Genomic DNA, 15826 nt, shown 5'->3' with positions numbered 1-15826 from the left:
TAGTCCTATATAAGTACTCAATGAACCCAGGTCAGCCACCCGAGTCCTATGTAAGTACTCAATGACCCCATGTGACCCACCCTAGTCCTATTTAAGTACTCAATGACCCCAGGTCAGCCACCCTAGTCCTATTTAAGTACTCAATGACCACAGCTCACCCACCCTAGTCCTATATAAGTACACAATGACCCCATGTGACCCACCCTAGTCCTATATAAGTACTCAATGACCCCAGATGACCCACCCTAGTCCTATAAAAGTACTCAATGACCCCATGTGACCTACCCTAGTCTTATATAAGTACTCAATGACCCCAGATGACCCATCCTAGTCCAATATAAATACTCAATGACGCCATGTGACCCACCCTGGTCCTATATAAATACTCAATGACCCCAGGTCAGCCACCCTAGTCCTATATAAGTACTCAATGACCCCATGTGACCCACCCTAGTCCTATTTAAGTACTCAATGACCCCAGGTCAGCCACCCTAGTCCTATTTAAGTACTCAATGACCCCAGCTCACCCACCCTAGTCCTATATAATTACTCAATGACCCCATGTGACCCACCCTAGTCCTATATAAGTACTCAATGAACCCAGGTCAGCCACCCGAGTCCTATGTAAGTACTCAATGACCCCATGTGACCCACCCTAGTCCTATATAAGTACTCAATGACCCCAGATGACCCACCCTAGTCCTATATAAGTACTCAATGACCCCATGTGACCCACCCTAGTCCTATTTAAGTACTCAATGACCCCAGATGACCCACCCTAGTCCTATATAAGTACTCAATGACCCCATGTGACCCACCCTAGTCCTATTTAAGTACTCAATGACCCCAGGTCAGCCACCCTAGTCCTATTTAAGTACTCGATGACCCCAGCTCACCCACCCTAGTCCTATATAAGTACTCAATGACCCCATGTGACCCACCCTAGTCCTATATAAGTACTCTATGACCCCAGATGACCCACCCTAGTCCTATATAAGTACTCAATGACCCCATGTGACAAACTCTAGTCCTATATAAGTACTCAATGACCCCATGTGACCCACCCTAGTCCTATATAAGTACTCAATGAACCCAGGTCAGCCACCCTAGTCCTATATAAGTACTCAATGACCCCAGTGCTGGGATTCTGTAACTTCCCAGCGATGATTGTCGGTATCGCTAACTACCGATAGTTGTCGCTTGCAGTAACGAAAAGAGCGATTCTGTAACTTCCGTCTATATGGATTCAGTAACTAGTTATCGACAACTTTCGGTAATTGAATCGAGTTACCGAGAGATATCGCTAAGAGCGATTCTGTAACACAAAGTTTTCGATAATTGGTGTTAAAAATGGCGGTCGCTACCGAATTCTATCGTTAACTTAACGACGACCGTGATAGGCGTCGGTAGATGTTTACCGAGAAAGTAAATATAATAAATGTCACAAATATTTCTTAAATTAATATTTAGAAATCACAAAAAAGTACTTACAATAAATTTTCTTTATAAATTAAGGCTTACAGTAAAAATCGTAGGAAATAAAATTTAATATTTTTCCAATTTTTATATTTAAAAATAAATATATATATATATATGCAGAGGTTTTCTCTAAAATATAGAATTAATTGTATTATTTAACTATAGCACACAGGCACTAACTGTACATTGTCTAACTCAAAAAAATGTTAAAACATTAATTTTTAATACTTATTTTAATTAAAATATACTTACGTTTTAATACTTCTTTTAAATAAAATATGATAATTTTGCTATAGTAAGAATTGCTATAGTCAAAAATGATATAGTCAAGTAACACAAAAATTCCTATTTCGGTTGGTATTAATACACCAATATTACCAGCTTCCCTAGAACCTTAACGAATTTTATCGTTATCGTACAAATATGAGTTGCACCGACTATTGTCGTAAAGCTAAAGTTACAGAATAGTTCATTCGTTAGCGCAAGCGATAACTGTCGGTAGTTAGCGATACCGACAGCTGTCGTTAAGGGGTTTGACCCACTTGAGGCCAAAAACACTCACAATATAATAGTTGATGTGGTATATATTATTTATTACGAGCATTGTGAGTTTTTGGTGGAATGCGTGCAAGGAAAAGCAAAGGTTTATTAAAGTTATTCGTCGGATAAATTTTATATTAGTACCGCTGAACCTCTAGCGACATCTATCTCGGTCGTTGTTAAGTTACAACGATATTATTAGTTTTCCTTTCAATAAAAAACTCAGTGAAATATTAATTCTCAGCTAAATGATTCGGTTTAGTACAATTTATATTAACTTCAATTGTTCGTAATTCCGTCGCTTAACTAAGATTGAACTGAGAGTTTTCTTAAAAAGGAAAGGTACGTTTATTCGGTAGGATTCGGTAGGTTACCGACAGTACCGACATTACAAGCGACAATCATCGCTGACTCTGAGTTACAGAATCGCACTTAGCGATTTCTGTCGGTAACTGGATTTAACGATACCGAAAGTTGTCGCTAAGAGTTACAGGATCCCACTACAGATGACCCACCCTAGTCCTATATAAGTACTCAATGACCCCATGTGACCCACCCTAGTCCTATATAAGTACTCAATAACCCTAGGTGACCCACTCTAGTCCTATATAAGTACTCAATGATCCCATGTGACCCATCCCAGTCCTAATTAAGTTTTCAATGACCCCAGGTCACCCACCCTAGTCCTATATAAGTACTCAATCAACCCATGTGACCCACCTTAGTCCTATATAAGTACTGAATGACCCCATGTGACCCAACCTAGTCCTATATAAGTACTCAATGAACCCAGGTCAGCCACCCTAGTCCTATATAAGTACTCAATGACCCCATGTGACCCACCCTAGTCCTATTTAAGTACTCAATGACCCCAGGTCAGCCACCCTAGTCCTATTTAAGTACTCAATGACCCCAGCTCACCCACCCTAGTCCTATATAAGTACACAATGACCCCATGTGACCCACCCTAGTCCTATATAAGTACTCAATGACCCCATGTGACCCACCCTAGTCCTATATAAGTACTCAATGACCCCATGTGACCCACCCTAGTCCTATATAAGTACTCAATGACCCCATGTGACCCACCCTAGTCCTATATAAGTACTCAATGACCCCAGATGACCCACCCTAGTCCTATATAAGTACTCAATGACCCCAGGTCAGCCACCCTGGTCCTATATAAGTACTCAATCAACCCATGTGACCCACCTTAGTCCTATATAAGTACTCAATGACCCCATGTGACCCACGCTAGTCCTATTTAAGTACTCAATGACCCCAGATGACCCACCCTAGTCCTATATAAGTACTCAATGACCCCATGTGACTCACCCTAGTCCTATTTAAGTACTCAATGACCCCAGGTCAGCCACCCTAGTCCTATTTAAGTACTCGATGACCCCAGCTCACCCACCCTAGTCCTATATAAGTACTCAATGACCCCATGTGACCCACCCTAGTCCTATATAAGTACTCTATGACCCCAGATGACCCACCCTAGTCCTATAAAAGTACTCAATGACCCCATGTAACCCACCCTAGTCTTATATAAGTACTCAATGACCCCAGATGACACATCCTAGTCCAATATAAATACTCAATGACCCCATGTGACTCACCCTAGTCCTATATAAGTACTCAATGACCCCATGTGACCCACCCTAGTCCTATATAAGTACTCAATGTCCCCATGTGACCCACCCTAGTCCTATATAAGTATTCAATGACCCCAGATGACCCACCCTAGTCCTATATAAGTACTCAATGACCCCATGTAACCAACCCTAGTCCTATATAAGTACTCAATGACCCCAGGTGACCCACTCTAGTCCTATTTAAGTACTCAATGACCCCTGGTCAGCCAGCCTAATCCTATTTAAGTACTCAATGACCCCAGGTCACCCACCATAGTCCTATATAAGTACTCAATGACCCCATGTGACCCACCCTAGTCCTATATAAGTACTCAATGACCCCATGTGACAAACTCTAGTCCTATATAAGTACTCAATGACCCCATGTGACCCACCCTAGTCCTATATAAGTACTCAATGAACCCAGGTCAGCCACCCTAGTCCTATATAAGTACTCAATGACCCCAGATGACCCACCCTAGTCCTATATAAGTACTCAATGACCCCATGTGACCCACCCTAGTCCTATATATAACCCCAGGTGACCCACTCTAGTCCTATATAAGTACTCAATGACCCCATGTGACACATCCCAGTCCTATTTAAGTTTTCAATGACCCCAGGTCACCCACCCTAGTCCTATATAAGTACTCAATGAACCCATGTGAACCACCTTAGTCCTATATAAGTACTCAATGACCCCATGTGACCCAACTTAGTCCTATATAAGTACTTAATGAACCCAGGTCAGCCACCCTAGTCCTATATAAGTACTCAATGACCCCATGTGACCCACCCTAGTCCTATTTAAGTACTCAATGACCCCAGGTCAGCCACCCTAGTCCTATTTAAGTACTCAATAACCCCAGCTCACCCACCCTAGTCCTATATAAGTACACAATGACCCCATGTGACCCACCCTAGTCCTATATAAGTACTCAATGACCCCAGATGACTCACCCTAGTCCTATAAAAGTACTCAATGACCCCATGTGACCTACCCTAGACTTATATAAGTACTCAATGACCACAGATGACCCACTCTAGTCCTATAAAAGTACTCAATGACCCCATGTGACCCACCCCAGTCCTATATAAGTACTCAATGAACCCTTGTGACCCACTCTAGTCCTATATAAGTATTCAATGACCCCAGATGACCAACCCTAGTACTATAAAAGTACTCAATGACCCCATGTGACCCACCCTAGTCCTATATAAGTAGTCAATGACCCCAGATGACCAACCCTAGTCCTATATAAGTACTCAATGACCCCATGTGACAAATTCTAGTCCTATATAAGTACTCAATGACCCCATGTGACCCACCCTAGTCCTATATAAGTACTCAATGAACCCAGGTCAGCCACCCTAGTCCTATATAAGTACTCAATGACCCCAGAGGACCCACCCTAGTCCTATATAAGTACTCAATGACCCCATGTGACCCACCCTAGTCCTATATAAGTACTCAATAACCCCAGGTGACTCACTCTAGTCCTATATAAGTACTCAATGACCCCATGTGATACATCCCAGTCCTATTTAAGTTTTCAATGACCCCAGGTCACCCACCCTAGTCCTATATAAGTACTCAATGAACCCATGTGAACCACCTTAGTCCTATATAAGTACTCAATGACCCAATGTGACCCAACTTAGTCCTATATAAGTACTTAATGAACCCAGGTCAGCCACCCTAGTCCTATATAAGTACTCAATGACCCCATGTGACCCACCCTAGTCCTATTTAAGTACTCAATGACCCCAGGTCAGCCACCCTAGTCCTATTTAAGTACTCAATGACCCCAGCTCACCCACCCTAGTCCTATATAAGTACACAATGACCCCATGTGACCCACCCTAGTCCTATATAATTACTCAATGACCCCAGATGACTCACCCTAGTCCTATAAAAGTACTCAATGACCCCATGTGACCTACCCTAGACTTATATAAGTACTCAATGACCACAGATGACCCATCCTAGTCCAATATAAATACTCAATGACGCCATGTGACCCACCCTAGTCCTATGTAAGTACTCAATGACCCCAGATGACCCACCCTAGTCCTATATAAGTACTCATTGACCCCAGGTCAGCCACCCTGGTCCTATATAAATACTCAATGACCCCAGGTCAGCCACCCTAGTCCTATATAAGTACTCAATGACCCCATGTGACCCACCCTAGTCCTATTTAAGTACTCAATGACCCCAGATGACTCACCCTAGTCCTATAAAAGTACTCAATGACCCCATGTGACCTACCCTAGTCTTATATAAGTACTCAATGACCACAGATGACCCATCCTAGTCCAATATAAATACTCAATGACGCCATGTGACCCACCCTAGTCCTATGTAAGTACTCAATGACCCCATGTGACTCACCTTACTCCTATATAAGTACTCAATGACCCCATGTGACCCCTCTAGTCCTATATATGTACTCAATGACCCAATGTGACCCACCCTAGTCCTATATAAGTACTCAATGACCCCATGTAACCAACCCTAGTCCTATATAAGTACTCAATGACCCCAGGTGACCCACTCTAGTCCTATATAAGTACTCAATGACCCCATGTGACAAACTCTAGTCCTATATAAGTACTCAATGACCCCATGTGACCCACCCTAGTCCTATATAAGTACTCAATGAACCCAGGTCAGCCACCCTAGTCCTATATAAGTACTCAATGACCCCATGTGACCCACCCTAGTCCTATTTAAGTACTCAATGACCCCAGATGACTCACCCTAGTCCTATAAAAGTACTCAATGACCCCATGTGACCTACCCTAGTCTTATATAAGTACTCAATGACCACAGATGACCCATCCTAGTCCAATGTAAATACTCAATGACGCCATGTGACCCACCCTAGTCCTATGTAAGTACTCAATGACCCCATGTGACTCACCTTACTCCTATATAAGTACTCAATGACGCCATGTGACCCACCCTAGTCCTATGTAAGTACTCAATGACCCCATGTGACTCACCCTAGTCCTATATAAGTACTCAATGACCCCATGTGACCCACCCTAGTCCTATATAAGTACTCAATGTCCCCATGTGACCCACCCTAGTCCTATATAAGTACTCAATGACCCCAGATGACCCACCCTAGTCCTATATAAGTACTCAATGACCCCATGTAACCAACCCTAGTCCTATATAAGTACTCAATGACCCCAGGTAACCCACTCTAGTCCTATATAAGTACTCAATGACCCCATGTGACCCACCCTAGTCCTATTTAAGTACTCAATGACCCCTGGTCAGCCAGCCTAATCCTATTTAAGTACTCAATGACCCCAGTTCACCCACCATAGTCCTATATAAGTACTCAATGACCCCATGTGACCCACCCTAGTCCTATATAAGTACTCAATGACCCCATGTGACAAACTCTAGTCCTATATAATTACTCAATGACCCCATGTGACCCACCCTAGTCCTATATAAGTACTCAATGAACCCAGGTCAGCCACCCTAGTCCTATATAAGTACTCAATGACCCCAGATGACCCACCCTAGTCCTATATAAGTACTCAATGACCCCATGTGACCCACCCTAGTCCTATATAAGTACTCAATAACCCCAGGTGACCCACTCTAGTCCTATATAAGTACTCAATGACCCCATGTGACACATCCCAGTCCTATTTAAGTTTTCAATGACCCCAGGTCACCCACCCTAGTCCTATATAAGTACTCAATGAACCCATGTGAACCACCTTAGTCCTATATAAGTACTCAATGACCCCATGTGACCCAACTTAGTCCTATATAAGTACTTCATGAACCCAGGTCAGCCACCCTAGTCCTATATAAGTACTCAATGACCCCATGTGACCCACCCTAGTCCTATTTAAGTACTCAATGACCCCAGGTCAGCCACCCTAGTCCTATTTAAGTACTCAATGACCCCAGCTCACCCACCCTAGTCCTATATAAGTACACAATGACCCCATGTGACCCACCCTAGTCCTATATAAGTACTCAATGACCCCAGATGACTCACCCTAGTCCTATAAAAGTACTCAATGACCCCATGTGACCTACCCTAGACTTATATAAGCACTCAATGACCACAGATGACCCATCCTAGTCCAATATAAATACTCAATGACGCCATGTGACCCACCCTAGTCCTATATAAGTACTCAATGACCCCATGTGACCCACCCTAGTCCTATTTAAGTACTCAATGACCCCTGGTCAGCCAGCCTAATCCTATTTAAGTACTCATTGACACCAGGTCACCCACCATAGTCCTATATAAGTACTCAATGACCCCATGTGACCCACCCTAGTCCTATATAAGTACTCAATGACCCCATGTGACAAACTCTAGTCCTATATAAGTACTCAATGACCCCATGTGACCCACCCTAGTCCTATATTAGTATTCAATGACCCCAGATGACCAACCCTAGTCCTATAAAATTACTCATTGACCGCATGTGACCCACCCTAGTCCTATATAAGTACTCAATGCCCCCAGATGACCAACCCTAGTCCTATATAAATACTCAATGACCCCAGGTCAGCCACCATAATCCTATATAAGTACTCAATGACCCCAGATGACCCACCCTAGTCCTATATAAGTACTCAATGACCCCATGTGACCCACCCTAGTCCTATTTAAGTACTCAATGACCCCAGGTCAGCCACCCTAGTCCTATTTAAGTACTCGATGACCCTAGCTCACCCACCCTAGTCCTATATAAGTACTCAATGACCCCATGTGACCCACCCTAGTCCTATATAAGTACTCTATGACCCCAGATGACCCACCCTAGTCCTATATAAGTACTCAATGACCCCATGTGACAAACTCTAGTCCTATATAAGTACTCAATGACCCCATGTGACCCACCCTAGTCCTATATAAGTACTCAATGAACCCAGGTCAGCCACCCTAGTCCTATATAAGTACTCAATGACCCCAGTGCTGGGTTTCTGTAACTTCCCAGCGATGATTGTCGGTATCGCTAACTACCGATAGTTGTCGCTTGCAGTAACGAAAAGAGCGATTCTGCAACTTCCGTCTATATGGATTCAGTAACTAGTTATCGACAACTTTCGGTAATTGAATCGAGTTACCGAGAGATATCGCTAAGAGCGATTCTGTAACACAAAATTTTCGATAATTGGTGTTAAAAATGGCGGTCGCTACCGAATTCTATCGTTAACTTAACGACGACCGTGATAGGCGTCGGTAGATGTTTACCGAGAAAGTAAATATAATAAATGTCACAAATATTTCTTAAATTAATATTTAGATATCACAAAAAAGTACTTACAATAAATTTTCTTTATAAATTAAGGCTTACAGTAAAAATCGTAGGAAATAAAATTTAATATTTTTCCAATTTTTATATTTAAAAATAAATATATATATATATGCAGAGGTTTTCTCTAAAATATAGAATTAATTGTATTATTTAACTATAGCACACAGGCACTAACTGTACATTGTCTAACTCAAAAAAATGTTAAAACATTAATTTTTAATACTTATTTTAATTAAAATATACTTACGTTTTAATACTTCTTTTAAATAAAATATGATAATTTTGCTATAGTAAGAATTGCTATAGTCAAAAATGATATAGTCAAGTAACACAAAAATTCCTATTTCGGTTGGTATTAATACACCAATATTACCAGCTTCCCTAGAACCTTAACGAATTTTATCGTTATCGTACAAATATGAGTTGCACCGACTATTGTCGTAAAGCTAAAGTTACAGAATCGCTCATTCGTTAGCGCAAGCGATAACTGTCGGTAGTTAGCGATACCGACAGCTGTCGTTAAGGGGTTTGACCCACTTGAGGCCAAAAACACTCACAATATAATAGTTGATGTGGTATATATTATTTATTACGAGCATTGTGAGTTTTTGGTGGAATGCGTGCAAGGAAAAGCAAAGGTTTATTAAAGTTATTCGTCGGATAAATTTTATATTAGTACCGCTGAACCTCTAGCGACATCTATCTCGGTCGTTGTTAAGTTACAACGATATTATTAGTTTTCCTTTCAATAAAAAACTCAGTGAAATATCAATTCTCAGCTAAATGATTCGGTTTAGTACAATTTATATTAACTTCAATTGTTCGTAATTCCGTCGCTTAACTAAGATTGAACTGAGAGTTTTCTTAAAAAGGAAAGGTACGTTTATTCGGTAGGATTCGGTAGGTTACCGACAGTACCGACATTACAAGCGACAATCATCGCTGACTCTGAGTTACAGAATCGCACTTAGCGATTTCTGTCGGTAACTGGACCTAACGATACCGAAAGTTGTCGCTAAGAGTTACAGGATCCCACTACAGATGACCCACCCTAGTCCTATATAAGTACTCAATGACCCCATGTGACCCACCCTAGTCCTATATAAGTACTCAATAACCCTAGGTGACCCACTCTAGTCCTATATAAGTACTCAATGATCCCATGTGACCCATCCCAGTCCTAATTAAGTTTTCAATGACCCCAGGTCACCCACCCTAGTCCTATATAAGTACTCAATCAACCCATGTGACCCACCTTAGTCCTATATAAGTACTGAATGACCCCATGTGACCCAACCTAGTCCTATATAAGTACTCAATGAACCCAGGTCAGCCACCCTAGTCCTATATAAGTACTCAATGACCCCATGTGACCCACCCTAGTCCTATTTAAGTACTCAATGACCCCAGGTCAGCCACCCTAGTCCTATTTAAGTACTCAATGACCCCAGCTCACCCACCCTAGTCCTATATAAGTACACAATGACCCCATGTGACCCACCCTAGTCCTATATAAGTACTCAATGACCCCATGTGACCCACCCTAGTCCTATATAAGTACTCAATGACCCCATGTGACCCACCCTAGTCCTATATAAGTACTCAATGACCCCAGATGACCCACCCTAGTCCTATATAAGTACTCAATGACCCCAGGTCAGCCACCCTGGTCCTATATAAGTACTCAATCAACCCATGTGACCCACCTTAGTCCTATATAAGTACTCAATGACCCCATGTGACCCACGCTAGTCCTATTTAAGTACTCAATGACCCCAGATGACCCACCCTAGTCCTATATAAGTACTCAATGACCCCATGTGACTCACCCTAGTCCTATTTAAGTACTCAATGACCCCAGGTCAGCCACCCTAGTCCTATTTAAGTACTCGATGACCCCAGCTCACCCACCCTAGTCCTATATAAGTACTCAATGACCCCATGTGACCCACCCTAGTCCTATATAAGTACTCTATGACCCCAGATGACCCACCCTAGTCCTATAAAGGTACTCAATGACCCCATGTAACCCACCCTAGTCTTATATAAGTACTCAATGACCCCAGATGACACATCCTAGTCCAATATAAATACTCAATGACGCCATGTGACCCACCCTAGTCCTATGTAAGTACTCAATGACCCCATGTGACTCACCCTAGTCCTATATAAGTACTCAATGACCCCATGTGACCCACCCTAGTCCTATATAAGTACTCAATGACCCCATGTGACCCACCCTAGTCCTATATAAGTACTCAATGACCCCATGTGACCCACCCTAGTCCTATATAAGTACTCAATGACCCCATGTGACCCACCCTAGTCCTATATAAGTACTCAATGACCCCAGATGACCCACCCTAGTCCTATATAAGTACTCAATGAACCCAGGTCAGCCACCCTAGTCCTATATAAGTACTCAATGACCCCAGTGCTGGGATTCTGTAACTTCCCAGCGATGATTGTCGGTATCGCTAACTACCGATAGTTGTCGCTTGCAGTAACGAAAAGAGCGATTCTGTAACTTCCGTCTATATGGATTCAGTAACTAGTTATCGACAACTTTCGGTAATTGAATCGAGTTACCGAGAGATATCGCTAAGAGCGATTCTGTAACACAAAGTTTTCGATAATTGGTGTTAAAAATGGCGGTCGCTACCGAATTCTATCGTTAACTTAACGACGACCGTGATAGGCGTCGGTAGATGTTTACCGAGAAAGTAAATATAATAAATGTCACAAATATTTCTTAAATTAATATTTAGAAATCACAAAAAAGTACTTACAATAAATTTTCTTTATAAATTAAGGCTTACAGTAAAAATCGTAGGAAATAAAATTTAATATTTTTCCAATTTTTATATTTAAAAATAAATATATATATATATATGCAGAGGTTTTCTCTAAAATATAGAATTAATTGTATTATTTAACTATAGCACACAGGCACTAACTGTACATTGTCTAACTCAAAAAAATGTTAAAACATTAATTTTTAATACTTATTTTAATTAAAATATACTTACGTTTTAATACTTCTTTTAAATAAAATATGATAATTTTGCTATAGTAAGAATTGCTATAGTCAAAAATGATATAGTCAAGTAACACAAAAATTCCTATTTCGGTTGGTATTAATACACCAATATTACCAGCTTCCCTAGAACCTTAACGAATTTTATCGTTATCGTACAAATATGAGTTGCACCGACTATTGTCGTAAAGCTAAAGTTACAGAATAGTTCATTCGTTAGCGCAAGCGATAACTGTCGGTAGTTAGCGATACCGACAGCTGTCGTTAAGGGGTTTGACCCACTTGAGGCCAAAAACACTCACAATATAATAGTTGATGTGGTATATATTATTTATTACGAGCATTGTGAGTTTTTGGTGGAATGCGTGCAAGGAAAAGCAAAGGTTTATTAAAGTTATTCGTCGGATAAATTTTATATTAGTACCGCTGAACCTCTAGCGACATCTATCTCGGTCGTTGTTAAGTTACAACGATATTATTAGTTTTCCTTTCAATAAAAAACTCAGTGAAATATTAATTCTCAGCTAAATGATTCGGTTTAGTACAATTTATATTAACTTCAATTGTTCGTAATTCCGTCGCTTAACTAAGATTGAACTGAGAGTTTTCTTAAAAAGGAAAGGTACGTTTATTCGGTAGGATTCGGTAGGTTACCGACAGTACCGACATTACAAGCGACAATCATCGCTGACTCTGAGTTACAGAATCGCACTTAGCGATTTCTGTCGGTAACTGGACTTAACGATACCGAAAGTTGTCGCTAAGAGTTACAGGATCCCACTACAGATGACCCACCCTAGTCCTATATAAGTACTCAATGACCCCATGTGACCCACCCTAGTCCTATATAAGTACTCAATAACCCTAGGTGACCCACTCTAGTCCTATATAAGTACTCAATGATCCCATGTGACCCATCCCAGTCCTAATTAAGTTTTCAATGACCCCAGGTCACCCACCCTAGTCCTATATAAGTACTCAATCAACCCATGTGACCCACCTTAGTCCTATATAAGTACTGAATGACCCCATGTGACCCAACCTAGTCCTATATAAGTACTCAATGAACCCAGGTCAGCCACCCTAGTCCTATATAAGTACTCAATGACCCCATGTGACCCACCCTAGTCCTATTTAAGTACTCAATGACCCCAGGTCAGCCACCCTAGTCCTATTTAAGTACTCAATGACCCCAGCTCACCCACCCTAGTCCTATATAAGTACACAATGACCCCATGTGACCCACCCTAGTCCTATATAAGTACTCAATGACCCCATGTGACCCACCCTAGTCCTATATAAGTACTCAATGACCCCATGTGACCCACCCTAGTCCTATATAAGTACTCAATGACCCCATGTGACCCACCCTAGTCCTATATAAGTACTCAATGACCCCAGATGACCCACCCTAGTCCTATATAAGTACTCAATGACCCCAGGTCAGCCACCCTGGTCCTATATAAGTACTCAATCAACCCATGTGACCCACCTTAGTCCTATATAAGTACTCAATGACCCCATGTGACCCACGCTAGTCCTATTTAAGTACTCAATGACCCCAGATGACCCACCCTAGTCCTATATAAGTACTCAATGACCCCATGTGACTCACCCTAGTCCTATTTAAGTACTCAATGACCCCAGGTCAGCCACCCTAGTCCTATTTAAGTACTCGATGACCCCAGCTCACCCACCCTAGTCCTATATAAGTACTCAATGACCCCATGTGACCCACCCTAGTCCTATATAAGTACTCTATGACCCCAGATGACCCACCCTAGTCCTATAAAAGTACTCAATGACCCCATGTAACCCACCCTAGTCTTATATAAGTACTCAATGACCCCAGATGACACATCCTAGTCCAATATAAATACTCAATGACCCCATGTGACTCACCCTAGTCCTATATAAGTACTCAATGACCCCATGTGACCCACCCTAGTCCTATATAAGTACTCAATGTCCCCATGTGACCCACCCTAGTCCTATATAAGTATTCAATGACCCCAGATGACCCACCCTAGTCCTATATAAGTACTCAATGACCCCATGTAACCAACCCTAGTCCTATATAAGTACTCAATGACCCCAGGTGACCCACTCTAGTCCTATTTAAGTACTCAATGACCCCTGGTCAGCCAGCCTAATCCTATTTAAGTACTCAATGACCCCAGGTCACCCACCATAGTCCTATATAAGTACTCAATGACCCCATGTGACCCACCCTAGTCCTATATAAGTACTCAATGACCCCATGTGACAAACTCTAGTCCTATATAAGTACTCAATGACCCCATGTGACCCACCCTAGTCCTATATAAGTACTCAATGAACCCAGGTCAGCCACCCTAGTCCTATATAAGTACTCAATGACCCCAGATGACCCACCCTAGTCCTATATAAGTACTCAATGACCCCATGTGACCCACCCTAGTCCTATATATAACCCCAGGTGACCCACTCTAGTCCTATATAAGTACTCAATGACCCCATGTGACACATCCCAGTCCTATTTAAGTTTTCAATGACCCCAGGTCACCCACCCTAGTCCTATATAAGTACTCAATGAACCCATGTGAACCACCTTAGTCCTATATAAGTACTCAATGACCCCATGTGACCCAACTTAGTCCTATATAAGTACTTAATGAACCCAGGTCAGCCACCCTAGTCCTATATAAGTACTCAATGACCCCATGTGACCCACCCTAGTCCTATTTAAGTACTCAATGACCCCAGGTCAGCCACCCTAGTCCTATTTAAGTACTCAATAACCCCAGCTCACCCACCCTAGTCCTATATAAGTACACAATGACCCCATGTGACCCACCCTAGTCCTATATAAGTACTCAATGACCCCAGATGACTCACCCTAGTCCTATAAAAGTACTCAATGACCCCATGTGACCTACCCTAGACTTATATAAGTACTCAATGACCACAGATGACCCACTCTAGTCCTATAAAAGTACTCAATGACCCCATGTGACCCACCCCAGTCCTATATAAGTACTCAATGAACCCTTGTGACCCACTCTAGTCCTATATAAGTATTCAATGACCCCAGATGACCAACCCTAGTACTATAAAAGTACTCAATGACCCCATGTGACCCACCCTAGTCCTATATAAGTAGTCAATGACCCCAGATGACCAACCCTAGTCCTATATAAGTACTCAATGACCCCATGTGACAAATTCTAGTCCTATATAAGTACTCAATGACCCCATGTGACCCACCCTAGTCCTATATAAGTACTCAATGAACCCAGGTCAGCCACCCTAGTCCTATATAAGTACTCAATGACCCCAGATGACCCACCCTAGTCCTATATAAGTACTCAATGACCCCATGTGACCCACCCTAGTCCTATATAAGTACTCAATAACCCCAGGTGACTCACTCTAGTCCTATATAAGTACTCAATGACCCCATGTGATACATCCCAGTCCTATTTAAGTTTTCAATGACCCCAGGTCACCCACCCTAGTCCTATATAAGTACTCAATGAACCCATGTGAACCACCTTAGTCCTATATAAGTACTCAATGACCCAATGTGACCCAACTTAGTCCTATATAAGTACTTAATGAACCCAGGTCAGCCACCCTAGTCCTATATAAGTACTCAATGACCCCATGTGACCCACCCTAGTCCTATTTAAGTACTCAATGACCCCAGGTCAGCCACCCTAGTCCTATTTAAGTACTCAATGACCCCAGCTCACCCACCCTAGTCCTATATAAGTACACAATGACCCCATGTGACCCACCCTAGTCCTATATAATTACTCAATGACCCCAGATGACTCAC

This window comes from Prorops nasuta, unplaced genomic scaffold, assembly GCF_024137725.1.
Source record: "Prorops nasuta isolate Cenicafe-Biocafe unplaced genomic scaffold, Cenicafe_Pnas_1.2 PNAS00023, whole genome shotgun sequence".
Classification (NCBI taxonomy): Eukaryota; Metazoa; Arthropoda; class Insecta; order Hymenoptera; family Bethylidae; genus Prorops; species Prorops nasuta.
The sequence above is the reverse complement of the archived record's forward strand: the minus strand, read 5'-3'. Positions refer to the sequence as shown.